This window comes from Carcharodon carcharias, chromosome 8 (genome assembly GCF_017639515.1).
Source record: "Carcharodon carcharias isolate sCarCar2 chromosome 8, sCarCar2.pri, whole genome shotgun sequence".
NCBI lineage: Eukaryota > Metazoa > Chordata > Chondrichthyes > Lamniformes > Lamnidae > Carcharodon > Carcharodon carcharias.
In genome coordinates this window covers 40,258,967-40,272,689 of record NC_054474.1, presented here as the reverse complement: position 1 = coordinate 40,272,689, position 13,723 = coordinate 40,258,967, and positions in this window count along the sequence as shown.

The following is a 13,723-nucleotide window of genomic DNA, read 5'->3' as shown; positions in this document are numbered from 1 at the left end:
GCCTCAAGGAGATGTCTGAGCTCTTTTGCGAGCATGCACAAAAGAGCGCAGGCCCCGACTCAGGGAATTCCAACCCCCCCTCGCTCCCCCGCCAGCACAGGAAGCGCTCAGCGCTTCCAGGCGTGCATGACGCTGTGTGGGCCTTAATTGGCCCAACTGTAAAATGGCGGTGCGCGCCCGATTGGGGGGCGCCGATTGGGTTTGCGCTTGCTCCCACCCACTCCGCACAACCATCCCCAACAGGGGGACAATTCAGCCCCAAGTTTCTGGTGAGCCGTAGCACAGTGATAATGTTGCTAGTAATTCAGAAGCCTGTTGGGATTCTCTCAGGATTGAGTTCAAATCTCACTATTGCTGCTTGGGGAATTCAAATTCAATTAATTAATCAATCTAGAATAAAAAGGCTAGAGGGGAATCTTATGGGACCTATAAGAATGGGGAATGTGGCAGGTGGGTGACTTAATTAAAAGCTGAAATTTTGCCGAACTGATGGTGGGCTCAAATTTAGAGGTTAAGTCAGCAGAGTGCTTGTGGTGAATCGGACCTCACACTGTTCCACGGCAGGCTCCTTCTTTCAAGGTTAAGTCAGCAGCGCACGAGAATTTCATGGCACCCTTTTCACGTTCACTTAAAGGTGGTGTGCAATAGTTGTCTTTGTGCAGTTGTGTCTGAGGTCAGTGTTTTTCCTTATTGAACTCTGCAGCACAGGGGAGGAGAGCAGGAGAATGCAGCTTGCAAGGAGGCCTGGGCCTGGCAAGGACGAGTAAGGTTTGGTGGGGGGGGGTTGTAACGTGGGATCGGGGGCATGGAGGAGAGGAAGAGGGATAGGCCTGGCATCCCGGGTGGTTGGGAGGGTGGTGAGGTCAGTCAGTCAAGGTAAAAAAATGAGGGGCCTAAAGAGCAGTGTCAGTACTGCCCACATCTGGGTCCATCCCAGGGTGTTTGTTGACAGCATCATCACAGTGCTCTGAGTTCACCTATAAGATTTCAATTATCCTTGCTGAGAGTCATCTTGGACAATCTCCTTTACAAGGCATAGAAGGGATGGCCACCTGAACCAGCAAGTTCAGCCATGTCCCACAGAGCGGCAAGAACAACACGAGACGCTAACATGAACATTCAATAAAAAGAAAATGCAAAAACACACCATAGTTTCTTCCACATTAATGAAATGTCCCTAACTCCCCTGTAACCATCAATGTGTGCCAACCATGAGCTGTGCCAGTACAATGAGCTCTCCTGACTAAGCTAGACTCAACAGATAACTATGATGCCCACATAAATAAAGTGAAACCAATATAATGTGAAATATTTACAAGTGAAATTTAATCCTTTGTGCTGTCAATAAGCCTTATGTTAATTGGTAATGGCGTTTGGCAGTAAAATTTTGGCCATAGTGCAGAGCCTCCATGTTTGTCTAGGAGGCTCTTTTCTGGCCTGCCCATGCGTCTTGCATTGCCAGCTGATGGTGGGCTTCATCACTGATAAGCTTCCCCCACCGTGTGATCACATGTGTCTCCCATGCTCGCTGCTGACACTTTAGATTTTCAAAAGAAATGCGTGGGAACCAGTAAAAAGTAAGACAGCAGAAGCGATCCCTCTTCTGATTCAGCCAGCAGAAATGTCGTGTTGTGGTTAAAATTCCAACCCCTGTTTTAGTGTTATGACCATGAAACTACCAGATTTTCATAAAAACCCATCTCATTCACTAATGTCCTTCAGGGAAAGAAATCTGCTGACCTACATATGCCTACAGACCCACATTAATGTGGTTGAGACTTAGCTGTGCTGTGAAATAGTTTAGCAAGCCACTCAATTCAATTAAGACGCTATAGAAATATCAAATAAAGCCAGATGGACTGCCTGGCATCGACCTAGAAACCCCAAATGACAAGGGCATACTCAACCCAGATAACCCTGCAAAGTCCCCCTCACTAATGTCTGTGAACATGCGAACATTGGGAGAGCAATGGCCATCTTCAACAAAGGAGAATCTAACCATCTTCCTTAATGTTCAATGGCATTACCATCATATATATATTCCCCACCATCAACATTCTGGGGGTTAGCATTCACCAGAAACTGAACTGGACCAGCCATATAAATATTGTGGCTACAAGAGCAGGTCAGAGGCTGGGAATTTTACAGTGAGTACTCACCTCCTGGCACCCCAAAGTCTGTCCACCATCTACAAGGCACTAGTCAGGAATATAATGGAATACCTTTGCACTTACCTGGATGAATGCAGCTCCAGCAACAATCAGGAAACCCGACACCATCCATAACAAAGTAGCCCGCTTGATTGGCAAGCCATTCACCACCTTAAACGTTCACTTTCTCCGCTACCACTGCTCAATGGTAGCAGTCTGCACTGCAGCAGCTCGCCAAAGCTCCTTCAACAGCAACATCTTAACCCCTGACCTCTACCACTTCAAAGAACAAGGGCACCAGATGATGGGAACAGCATCAACTGCAACTTCCTGTCCAAGTCACACACCTTCCTGACTTGGAATAATATCACCTTGCTTCACAAAAACAAAAATACCTGGAAAAACTCAGCAGGTCTGGCAGCATCTGCGGAGAGGAGAACAGTTAATGTTTCGAGTCCGAATGGCCCTTCAACAGAACTAAGTAAAAATAGAAAAGAGTTGAAATATAAGCTGGTTTAAGTGTGTATGTGTGGAGGGGTGGGGGGGGGGAGGGGAGAGGTGGGGTGGGGGGGTGTTGGGGGGGTGGTGGTGTGGTAGAGCTGGATAGAGGGCCAGTGATAGGTAGAGATAACCAAAAGATGTCACAGACAAAAGGACAAAGAGGTGTGGAAGGTGGTGATATTACCTGAGGAATGTGCTAATTAAGGGTAGAAAGCAGGACAAGCAAGATACAGATAGCCCTAGTGGGGGTGGGGTGGGGTGAAGGAATTGAAAAAGGCCAAAAGGTGGAGATAAAACAATGGATGGAAATACATTTAAAATTAATGGAAATAGGTGGGAAAAGAAAAATCTATATAAATTATTGGAAAAAAAACGGGGGTTGGGTAGGGTGGTAATCGGAAAGGGGGTGGGGATAGAGGAGAGAGCTCATGATCTAAAATTGTTGAACTCAGTATTCAGTCCGGAAGGCTGTAAAGTGCCTAGTCGGATAATGAGGTGCTGTTCCTCCAGTTTGCGTTGAGCTTCACTGGAACAATGCTATTTTTATTTTTGCTTTCACCTTCCTTCACTGTTGCTGGATCAAAATTCTGGCACTCCCTTACTAACAGCATTGTGGGTGTACGTACACCACATGGACTGCAGTTGTTCAAGATGGTGGCTCACCACCAACTTCTGGAGGGCAATTAGGATTGAGCAATAAATGCTGGTCTTGCCAGCAATGCTCATATCCCCATGAAGTATTAAAAAAAAACACAACATTTCTCATAATCTGCCATGAAATTGATGATCTCTCTGGGCAGTTGGTGTCTGAAGTTACAAATTCACATTGGTGCAAGAGAATGTACGCTTCTGAGATTTGAGTTTGAAGGCACAATGTTGGGAAAGAGTCGCTAGAGTTTAGTCCCATAGCTGACTGCTATATTTACTTGGAGGGCATTGGGTGGGGTAAACAAAGAGATATAGGGCAAGATTTCCCGTTTGGTGACCGGGAGTGGGGGTGGCAGGGCCCGCTCACCGATGCGTAAAATGACGCGGGATGATGTCGGGCGGAACTCCCGACATCACCCCGCCTCATTTCAATTTTCAGGTCGGCAGGGGCTCAGTCGAATCAGTTGTGAGCCCGCTGATCTATTAATGGCCTATTGAGGCCATTGACAAAGTACTTATGGTTAATAATGGACCTGCCCATCCAACCTTAAGGCTGGCGGGCAGGCCGGGAGCCCTGGTGGGCTTAAGAAAAAGCATGAAACCTCATCCTCGGGCGGGATGAGGTTTCATGTAGGTTTTAAAATTTTTATTATAAGTGTAACTGAAAGTGATGGATATGTCCTAACTCATGTGACAGTGTCACATGAGGGGACATGTCAGGGAAATTTTTATTTCTATTTTTAATATTTTTTAATGTGCAGCCGATCTCTCTGAGGTGGCACTGAGCCTCAGGGAGATGAGTGCACTCTTTCCCACACTCTTGGCTCAGGAAATTCCCCCCACCTGCACCGCGCTCCCTTGCGGATGTCATTGCTGGGCAGGCCTTAATTAGCCCACCCATGTAAAATGGTGGCACGCCCCCTATCGGGGGTGCCACTTGGAGGCGCGCCTCCATGCGCCTACTCCAGAACTTCTCCCTCAATGGGGGGAAAATTCTGCCCGTAAAAAAATTGGGAAAAAATGTTCCATTCCACAACACTAACATTTTCACCATGATGAACACATAAATTCATCCTTAAATAGAGAAAGTGAGTTAGAAGCAGTAATTTCATCGCCAGTTCTGGTGGAGTTCATTAACGATTTAGGCTTTGATCTGATGATTTATCACTGCATCTGAACCTCTTGATCAATTGACTGACTTGTAAATCCCTTTATGAATAAATCCCTCTCATTTCTTCTTAATCTCTCTGGTCTCATATTAACTATAGCTCAGTTCCCAGGTCTCTTCCAATGCTGCTGCTTCAACCTGAATGAGGTACACAACAGAAACCCTATGCAACCTCCCAGCATCATTCTCTGCTTTTCGAGTCTCATTGTACCTCCCTCCTCTGTTGACCTGATGGCATCCAGAGTTACAACTTAATGGTCTGGTGGATTTTGATCTGTCCCACCTCTTCATCATGCAGTGTCTTGGTACTCCCATGTGCTTCACCACCAGGCTTCCTATACACTGCCATAATATTTCTAGCCACACTTTGGCACTTGGTGCAACCCACCAAACACAGCTCCAATTCAGAATGGCTTTGAAGTGGAAAGTAATCACACAGTACCGCTTCAATGGATGCTGAACTTCTTTGTAGTGCAAATTCAAAGAAAGAAAAATAACATTATAAATGGTTATGCAAGAAAGAAAAAATGCCATAATTTGTAAACTATTCACTAACTCCATTAAAAATGAGGAACAAGTTAAACATGCCCACACTGTTATTCTATTTTTGAAGTTCAGCATATTACCCAAAATTATATTTCAAACACCATATAAGCTTCAGATATTTTGCAACAGACATCAAACACTGAAATCACACATTTTACACACAAGCGATATTGATCTTTCTGCTTCTTGTTTCCTCATGATGGCTCAGTGGATCAAGGCGCATCAAGGGACAAACCTTTAAATGGCTGCGGAGGCAGAACCACAGGTTGATGGGCCCTCAATTTCCCAACACTGGCTGGCATGCCGGTGTCCCGCCATAGTGCCGGCTCCGAGACATTTATGCTCCAAGAGGATCGGGGGCTTGGGGAAGAGGCGGTGACAGCAATCCACTCACAAACTGTGGGCAGTTCATTAGGCCAATTAAGGCCGCTCTGTAGGAGCTGACTGGAATTTTCCAGTTGGCATGCAGTCCCCCACTGAAGCTGAAAGATGGAGCAGGGGAATAGAGATGGCCTGCCAGCAGCAGACCGGCAGGGGTGGGTTCCTTCCCTGCATTTCTTCCTGACAGCAGACCAGGATTCACAAACGAAATTTCAGCCACTTTTGTATGCCATACAGATCAGAAGTTAACCTAACTACAATCCCAAGGTGTAATGGGATGAATAGCCTCCTTCAGTTTTTATTTCTTTAATTCTAAATGGCTTCCTCGCTCACATTTTGTCCCCTTCTATTTTCTACATTTAGGAGTTTTTAGTGCAGATTATGTATCAATTAGCTCCCTGACTATCTGTAGTAAAAGGCCTTCCAGTTCCTCCCTACCTCCCACCCCCTCCTCCCATGTACTCTGCTGTTTCAAGGCTCCAGTGTGTGTCTATGGTTGAAAAAGCATAAAATGTGCACCAAATGTAGCCAGCAGCTTTGGCCTGCCAGGCTACATTGTGACTAAGCCAGCCACACTGATCTTTTCCACATGTGCCTAAACCTGTGTGATTGTAGCATTGGCCAGGATTTTCGGGTCCCGCCAGTGGCGGGCATTGTCTCGGGTGGGACGGAAAAATTTGGAGAGCGGCTAAAACTCCCCAAATTTTCCCATCCTGCCCATGACGATGCCCGCCAATGGCTGGGCCGGAAAACCCTGCCCATTATCTCCATTTTAAGCCCATGTCAAAGTGGAAAATGCTGGCAATGGAATAATTTTTCCTCCACCTGAGGAGGCAGGCTGAACTTCAGTTTAATGTCTCGTTCAAAAGATGAAACCTCCAACAGTGTAGCACACCGACTACACTTAAAATGGATTACATGTGCAAATCTCCAGGATAGGGTTCTAACTCATGACCTTCTGTCTAACAGGCAGGGGCGTTAGTACTAACCCAAAACTTAAAAGCTGAGTGAAGTTATTGTGTAAAAGTTCCCTCTCCACTCAATGAAATCTGTGGTTTTTTTTCATTCTTTTATGGGATGTGGGCATTGCAACCAAGCCAGCATTTGTTTCCCATCCCTATTTACCCTTGAGAAGGTGGTGGTGAGACATCCTTTTGACCGCTACAGTCCATCTGATGCAGGTATACCTACAGTGCTGTTAAGGAAGGCAGTTTTATTCTAGGTATCCTTGTATGCCCTGAGTGAGATTGGCAATTTAGATCACAATTGTTACTGTATTAGGGACAGTCTTAAGCTGCAGATTTGTACCAGGAAGAATTATAAACTGTTAAACTCATTTCACGTAGGACATTCACTTGACTGTCAGAGACAACTTTCATACCAATGGACTGGGCTAGGTTTAACCAAGTGCAAACAGTGATCAAGGATACCGTTGAGACTCGGTTTAGGTTTCTTTGACCTTCTTTTACAAGAAGAAGGTGGGGGAGACAGTAAGGTGGGATTCTATGGAGCTTGGATTGGAATCTTTTACCCATGGCCCTGAATTTTTCGCTCGTTGGAGCGCGATCAGTGGGCCTAGGAGCAGACGGGAAATGGGCCCCCAACCGCGATTAGCTCCCAATCGTGATTTCACACTGGCTAGCCAATTAATGGCCAGTCAGCATGAAATGCACGCTGGTGAGGGCGGGAAGAGGGCGAGCGCCGACAACACCGTGGATGCTGGTGAGCGCTTCCACTGAGCTCCCTAAAGGCAGACAGGTGCCTCAGGGAGCTGCAGACCTCCACAGAATAAACAGAACAATAAAAATGCTGCCAAAAAAGTCCATGCAGCAAAATCAAGCACCTGAAAGCATCCCTCATTAAAAAACAGTCCCCAGATATCTCTTTTTTATTTTATTTCCCCACAGGGATTTCATCCCGCCCTGGATCCAGGTTTCAGCAAAAATGTGGGGGCTGCCCGGGAGAATGGCCCATCTGCCAACCATAAATGTGGGCCATGAAAAATCACTTTCAAGTGCCTCCTTAATGGGCTTAATCTAAGCCTACTTAATTGTCGGTGGGCGTGCTTCCGACTGCTGCGAGATATCGCATGAGTGCGCGATGACGTTGGGATACTCACCCGACGTCATCTGGTGCTATTTCATGGCCAGACAGGTCAGGTGCACGCTAGCCCATGGGCCGTAAAATTCTGGCCTTCGAATTTTTTATACAAATCGCATCAAAACATGAATCATGTGAAGTGTGATGAAATTTTTATGGAAACAATGCACCTTTCTTTTTCTAAGCAACTTCTAAAAAATAGAGTGGTCAAAACTGCTCACAGCAATTTTAACACATGGACTTTATGAAAATGTCTCCCAATAGAGGGAGAAGAGTATCCTGAAAGTGTGACACCCCAATGTGAATGTAATACATCTGCATATGATGTTGCAAAGCAAAATAAATAGTTTCTCCTTCCTCACTATCCAAGGTTCCAGCATCCCAAAGTGACAATCCCCTCTGAAGCACACTGGCCCACGCCTCTATCACCCCCAATACCCCGGCCCCCTCTCACGGCACCTTCCCATGCAAGTGTATGAGATGCAACACCTGCCATTTTATCTCCTCTCTCCTCACTGTCCAAGGCCCCAAACACTCCCATCTTTCGATTAGGCACTTCACCGCCACCTGGACTCAACATAAGTTCAACAATTTCAGACCTTAATCTCTGCATCCATTTTGTTTCCTTTTCTTTATGGTTCAATCTTAGTCTTGTTTTTTTGTCTCTTTCTTTTGCTTTTGGGTGGCAGCTTTTCATTATTCTGCCATTCGCACATCCTCTGTACACTTTAGTTTCACTACTTGTCCAATTACTACCCACTTTGGCTCTTGCCCAGCAATTTTTTTTTGTCATTTAATGTCTCCCATCTTCCGCCCTTTCACAGGCCTTCCCTTTTCTTCATTTTCCACTTACCCCATTTGACGTTCTTAAAATGTATTACCTTTCTAACTTTGCCCAATTCTGATGAATGGTCATCAATCTTAAACATTAACTTTCTTTATCTCTCCACAGATGCTGCCTGATCTGCCCAAGTATTTACGATTTTATTTAAAATAAATGGCTTGTTGGCTGAATATAGCCGACTTAATTGATTCAAAAATATCTAAATTTCTATCACTTAAACACTGTGATAGGAGTAGCAAGCCTTTGGCTTTGTGACATTCATAGAATCATAGAATTATATGATAGTTATAGCACAGAAGGGGGTCATTCAGCCTGTCATGTCCATGCCAGCTCTCTGCAAGAGGAACTCAACTAATCCTAATCCCATTTCCTTAAAGCCCTGCATTTGTTTTTCCATTCAAATAGCTTTCCAATTCCCTTTTGAATGCAAAGATTGAATCTGTCTCCACCACACTCTCAGGCAGTGCATTCCAGACCACTGGCTGCATGAAAAAAATTCCTCATGTTGCCTTTGGTTCTTTTGTTTTTGATCCTTCAGTCAGAAGGTACAATGTTTGAACTCTGCTCCAGTCAGTATTTGTGCTTAGAGACTGGAGCTCCGCCTCTGAATTCTGGACTGACATCCAGTGGGAGAAGCATGTCTGGCTCTATAGGCGTGGGGTGGGTGCTCCCCTCTTCATCGTATGTGATTTGAAAGCCCACAAAACCCTCCCATCCTATAGGACTAAGCACCTATTGGCTGATATAATGATGGTTATGACTATGGAAGGAGTGTCCACATTATGGTGTGTCTGACTGCTATTCGGCAATTCAGTTGGATATAAAATTTACTCAGTGGGTATTGCCCAACAAATTTTCTGATTACTGAATATTACTTTCCTTTCATTCACCTCCTCCTAAGCAATCCTCCTTTTGAGAGGTATTAGCAAACATTCATCTCCTGAGCCTCTGCCTGGTACTGAGACTGATTCTGAAGCAGTGAGGATATTTCCAGTGTGACATTCTCCCTTTTCCATTTTTCAACTGAGATTTTAACCAAGGCCTTCTCTACATGTTCAGAGAGATAAAAGGTCATGTGCCACTTTTTGAAGAAAAAGAAATGAGTTCCTCCCCGTGACCTGATATAAAAACCATAATTCAAAATAGCAGATTAACAGCTCACCTCATTGCTGCTATCAGACGGCAGAGTACACAACTTGCCTTGTTTGCCTCCAAAACAAGAGACACTTCGAAATTCATTGACAGTGTAACACTTTAGGGTGTCCTGATTTTATGAGAAAGGCAGGACTTTATGGGGAGCGAGCGGGTGCATGGGCAGAAGCAGAAGTGGGCTCGCACCCAACCTGGTCATCTGGCAGCAAATTAACATCTGTCAGGTCATTAATTGCTTAGTGGTGAGATTTTTGTTCCCACCTGAGAAGGAAGTCCTGTCAAAGGCTTACTACTCCTACCGCAGTGCTTAAGTGATAGAAATTAAGATATTTTTGAATCAATGAGGTCAATCACATGGCTGGCAGGTCTCTGGTCCCAGCAGTGCCTCCAGGAGTGTTCCCCATGAGGATCGTTGCTGGAGCCACATGGAAAATTAAATGGGGAGAAGGGGTTATCACCAGGATTAGGCTGGCAGGCCATAGCAAAGAGAACAAGGGAGATCGGATGGGGGCTGGGTTAGACAAGGAAGGGCAGGATGGGAAATGTGGGATTGATCAAAGCATTGAAGGGCCTCCAATGAAATAGGGGGCCCATAAACAAGGAAGACACCCCTTCCCATCATATGACCGATCAGTGTTACAGCCATGTATCCCAAACTGTCGCCACCTCAGCCTGTTGCTCATCAGATAGTGGTGGAGGTGGGAAATGGCCCTTAAGTGGGCATTAATTGGCCACTTAAGGTCTCCATTGACATAAGGTGCTGCACCTGACCCCCTCCCTGCCGGGAAAGGCAACAATGGTATTTTCCGCCCCCTCTTCCCCCGTCATAAACCTGCTCATAGTGAAGCGTAAAATTCTGCCTTATATAAATTTGAGTTCCTTTGTTAACCTTTATTGTGCACCTTTTCCCACAATGAAATTACAAATCACCACATGCAAAATCATCGATAAGAACTTACTTTCCACCTCCCATGCATTATCGATGTCACTTCAACAACCTGTTTTTGTGTGCCATGCCAATAAGTATTCACATGGTGTACTTGAAAGCATACTTCAACCTTACAGGATGCAATATTCCTCAATTTCATTGGTAGCTGTGGTGTTGTCATGGGAATGTTTGAGAAGTCAAGCCATGTAACTTGTGAGATATGATCTACATAGTGCCTTAAAAATAGATAATAATCTAATACCCCTACATGAAAACAAAATAATCTTACTAAAGTTAGATCTCAAGAGTATTATCTGATGGTTTGAACAATGCATTCCATCTTATAAAAGCAGAATATGCAATGGATCAGTGTGAAAGACCTATTTATGTTCACTGGTGCGGATCAGCTACTCAAATCCCTTGTGACTGTGTCACTCATGAGTTTTGAGGCAACCGCCCTGAAGCAATATGGGTAGATATTTCATATGACCTACTCCAGCCCCTCTGTACATTCAAAGGATGTCACTGATGGTTCCTGTGTCTGGAAAAATGACAAAAAGTGACATTAGAAATTGTATTAAAATATTTCCCAACTACAGTTAATAAGTGACTTTGAGCAACCTGTTCCAGAATGTTTGAATTAAATTAGAATTTTAAAGATCATTGATACGTTAGAGTTTTTTCCCATTATGACAAATCTTTATATAACATCTCCATGCCAGTGGTATCCATGGCTTTATGGGTCTGTCATGTTTGTGGCATGAAATATGTAATGGAGATGTTACATTTTGTTATGTATGTATACAGGGAAACCTCATTAGTACAAATTGATGAAAACCAGCAAGGTAGTTCCTAAAGTTTTATTTAGATTAATTTTTTCTCTCTTTGAGCTGTGCACCATGCTGTTGGTAGGTTGGGCAGACACCTGCCCTAAAACCTTATTCCATGACTGGCTGCTTGAAGGGGAGTGAATGGCTATCTGAATTAATTAGCAAAGCGATACTTTTTCTTTTTGTGGAGGAAGTTCATCACCACCTGTCACATCAGCATCACTCACTCATTTTCTGCCTCATCTCTGTCCTGTGGCTTCTCTGGGCTCAATGCATCTTCTTTATGGTCTGTCTGAAATGTGGGATACAGAGCAAGGAAACAATCAAGTTGAAAACTCATGTATCAATGCCAATGGGTGCCTCGTTGAAGGCAAAAGATTTGTGACTCCTTTGTGAGAGTAAACACTTACTGGGCGCTGGGAACCCACATCCACCACAAGCTACTCTGCTTCTAACACATGTCACATATAAAATACCTGAAACTAGTTTCATTCTTGGTGTAATGAACACTTTCTGTCAAGAAAAATGGTGAAAAGATAAAATCAAAATGATTGAAAAGCCTGTGAACAAACAAATACATGAGCACAGTAAATATTTTACTCAGATTATTGGAGCATAGCTTTGTTTGAATTCCTAATTAGAAATTGTTCTGAGATCAGATATTGGAAAATGCAAAAAAAAAATGGTGGCTTATAGTTTGGCAGAGTGAAGATTAGATGGTGCATGTGAGAAAAATGCATGCAGTAACTGATGGGAGATCATCAGCTGTCTCAACAGGACAGCAGAAAATTATGATTGAAAATAATTAGCGATTATACCTGTTTTGTCCCCAATTAATTAACGTGAGTAGAAATGGATAGTTTGTATTTTTATAATTTGTAATGTTACCTGAAGAGATTTTATCATTGTTTTCCTATTATAGCAATGATACAGAGACTAAAATTAGACTTTTAAAACTGGGTAAGGTCCAAAGTTTTATTTTGGCTTGAAAAAACTGTTTAGGAAAGTGATAATCTATGTATTGCTAAATGAAAGTTTGGATTTCTTAGGGATTTGTCTTTGGAAGTCCTACCAATCTAGACTATTTGTGAAGCTAAGTCTGGAAATCGAATCACGACCTTGTTCATTCCTTGTGTTCCCTAAAACACTGGAGGCAATAGGTCCATACACACCTCTGCAATAGTGTGGCGAGAATGTGGATACTTTGTCCATCTCCAGATTATTTGACTTGTAACATCAACGTTGAACAACACATAAATATTCCAGAGCTGGGGTACAATGGATCAGATGTCTCTCTCCCCACTCAGTAAATCAGGAAAATGAGCATATGATGATTGGGGAGGGATTGGGAAGCTTCTCGAAGACCACCATGGGAACCAGATGCATATCAAACTTCCTGGGCTTGGGCCACTAGACAATGTCTGTAAGGAAAATAGCCCTAACTACGAATGGCATCCATTTCTATTCTTGCCATGAAAGAGAAAAAATATACATTGGAGTAATTCAAAGGTGTGCACATGTGCACAAGGCCACCTTTAAAAGACATCCTGATGTTGAAACTTCCTGTTTAAACCTTAGGTTACTAGTAGTTCCAAGAACACCCAAGCCCCACCCCACCCACACTAACTTTTTTCACTTAAGTTTCTACCCCTTCCGCCTTGAAGTAGCGATTCATCCCTAATTATGACTTTTTTTTCCTCCAGTATTTTCTTCAATCGTGTTTGCCCTACCAGTGAGTATCGGAAGGTTATTAATACTGCAGTCCACCTCAGCCAATGTCTACACAAACTTTCTTTTCGGCAGAGATAATGATCAGGAGTACACACTTTGGCTGATTGTTCCACTCTTTAGCCTGAGGACACCAAGGCCAATCATGGCATTCTAATTTATTGCCCCTGCCTGGCAGAGTTGGCACCATCTAGCTCGATGGTTCATTTTACGTAGGCAGGTAAGTCTCATATTCATACTTTACCCAAAATTCTTCAAAATGTTGGCACAAAATCTTTCTATGAACTGTACCCAAAATATTTCTTTAGAAGTGTTGAATATTGGAAAGAGAGCAAAAGGATGAAAGAGGCAGGAGAAATATAAAAGGAAAATACAAATTAAAAATAAAAGAGATACATACAGATTATGGCAATTACATTTAAACAAAAACAGAAGTATGGAAAAAAGCAAATGAAGAATTAGGTCATTGAAAAAAGTATTTTCAATCTTTGTGAATTTTCTTCTGTTTCGACCACTTTATTTCTACAGCTGACTTGATAAATTTCTGAAGGCACTCAATAATCCTAAAATCAGGGAGAAGAGTGTAATTCTTACCTGTACTGTTGGCATACAATTGAAAATGCATGGAAAAAGTTCAAACGCTATTCTTATGAAGGCTAACACATTGTAAATAATTTTGCATGTTCAAAAGATATAGTTTACCCCATGCCTCTTAGGTGGAGCTTTCTGATTTCTAAAATCAGTGTG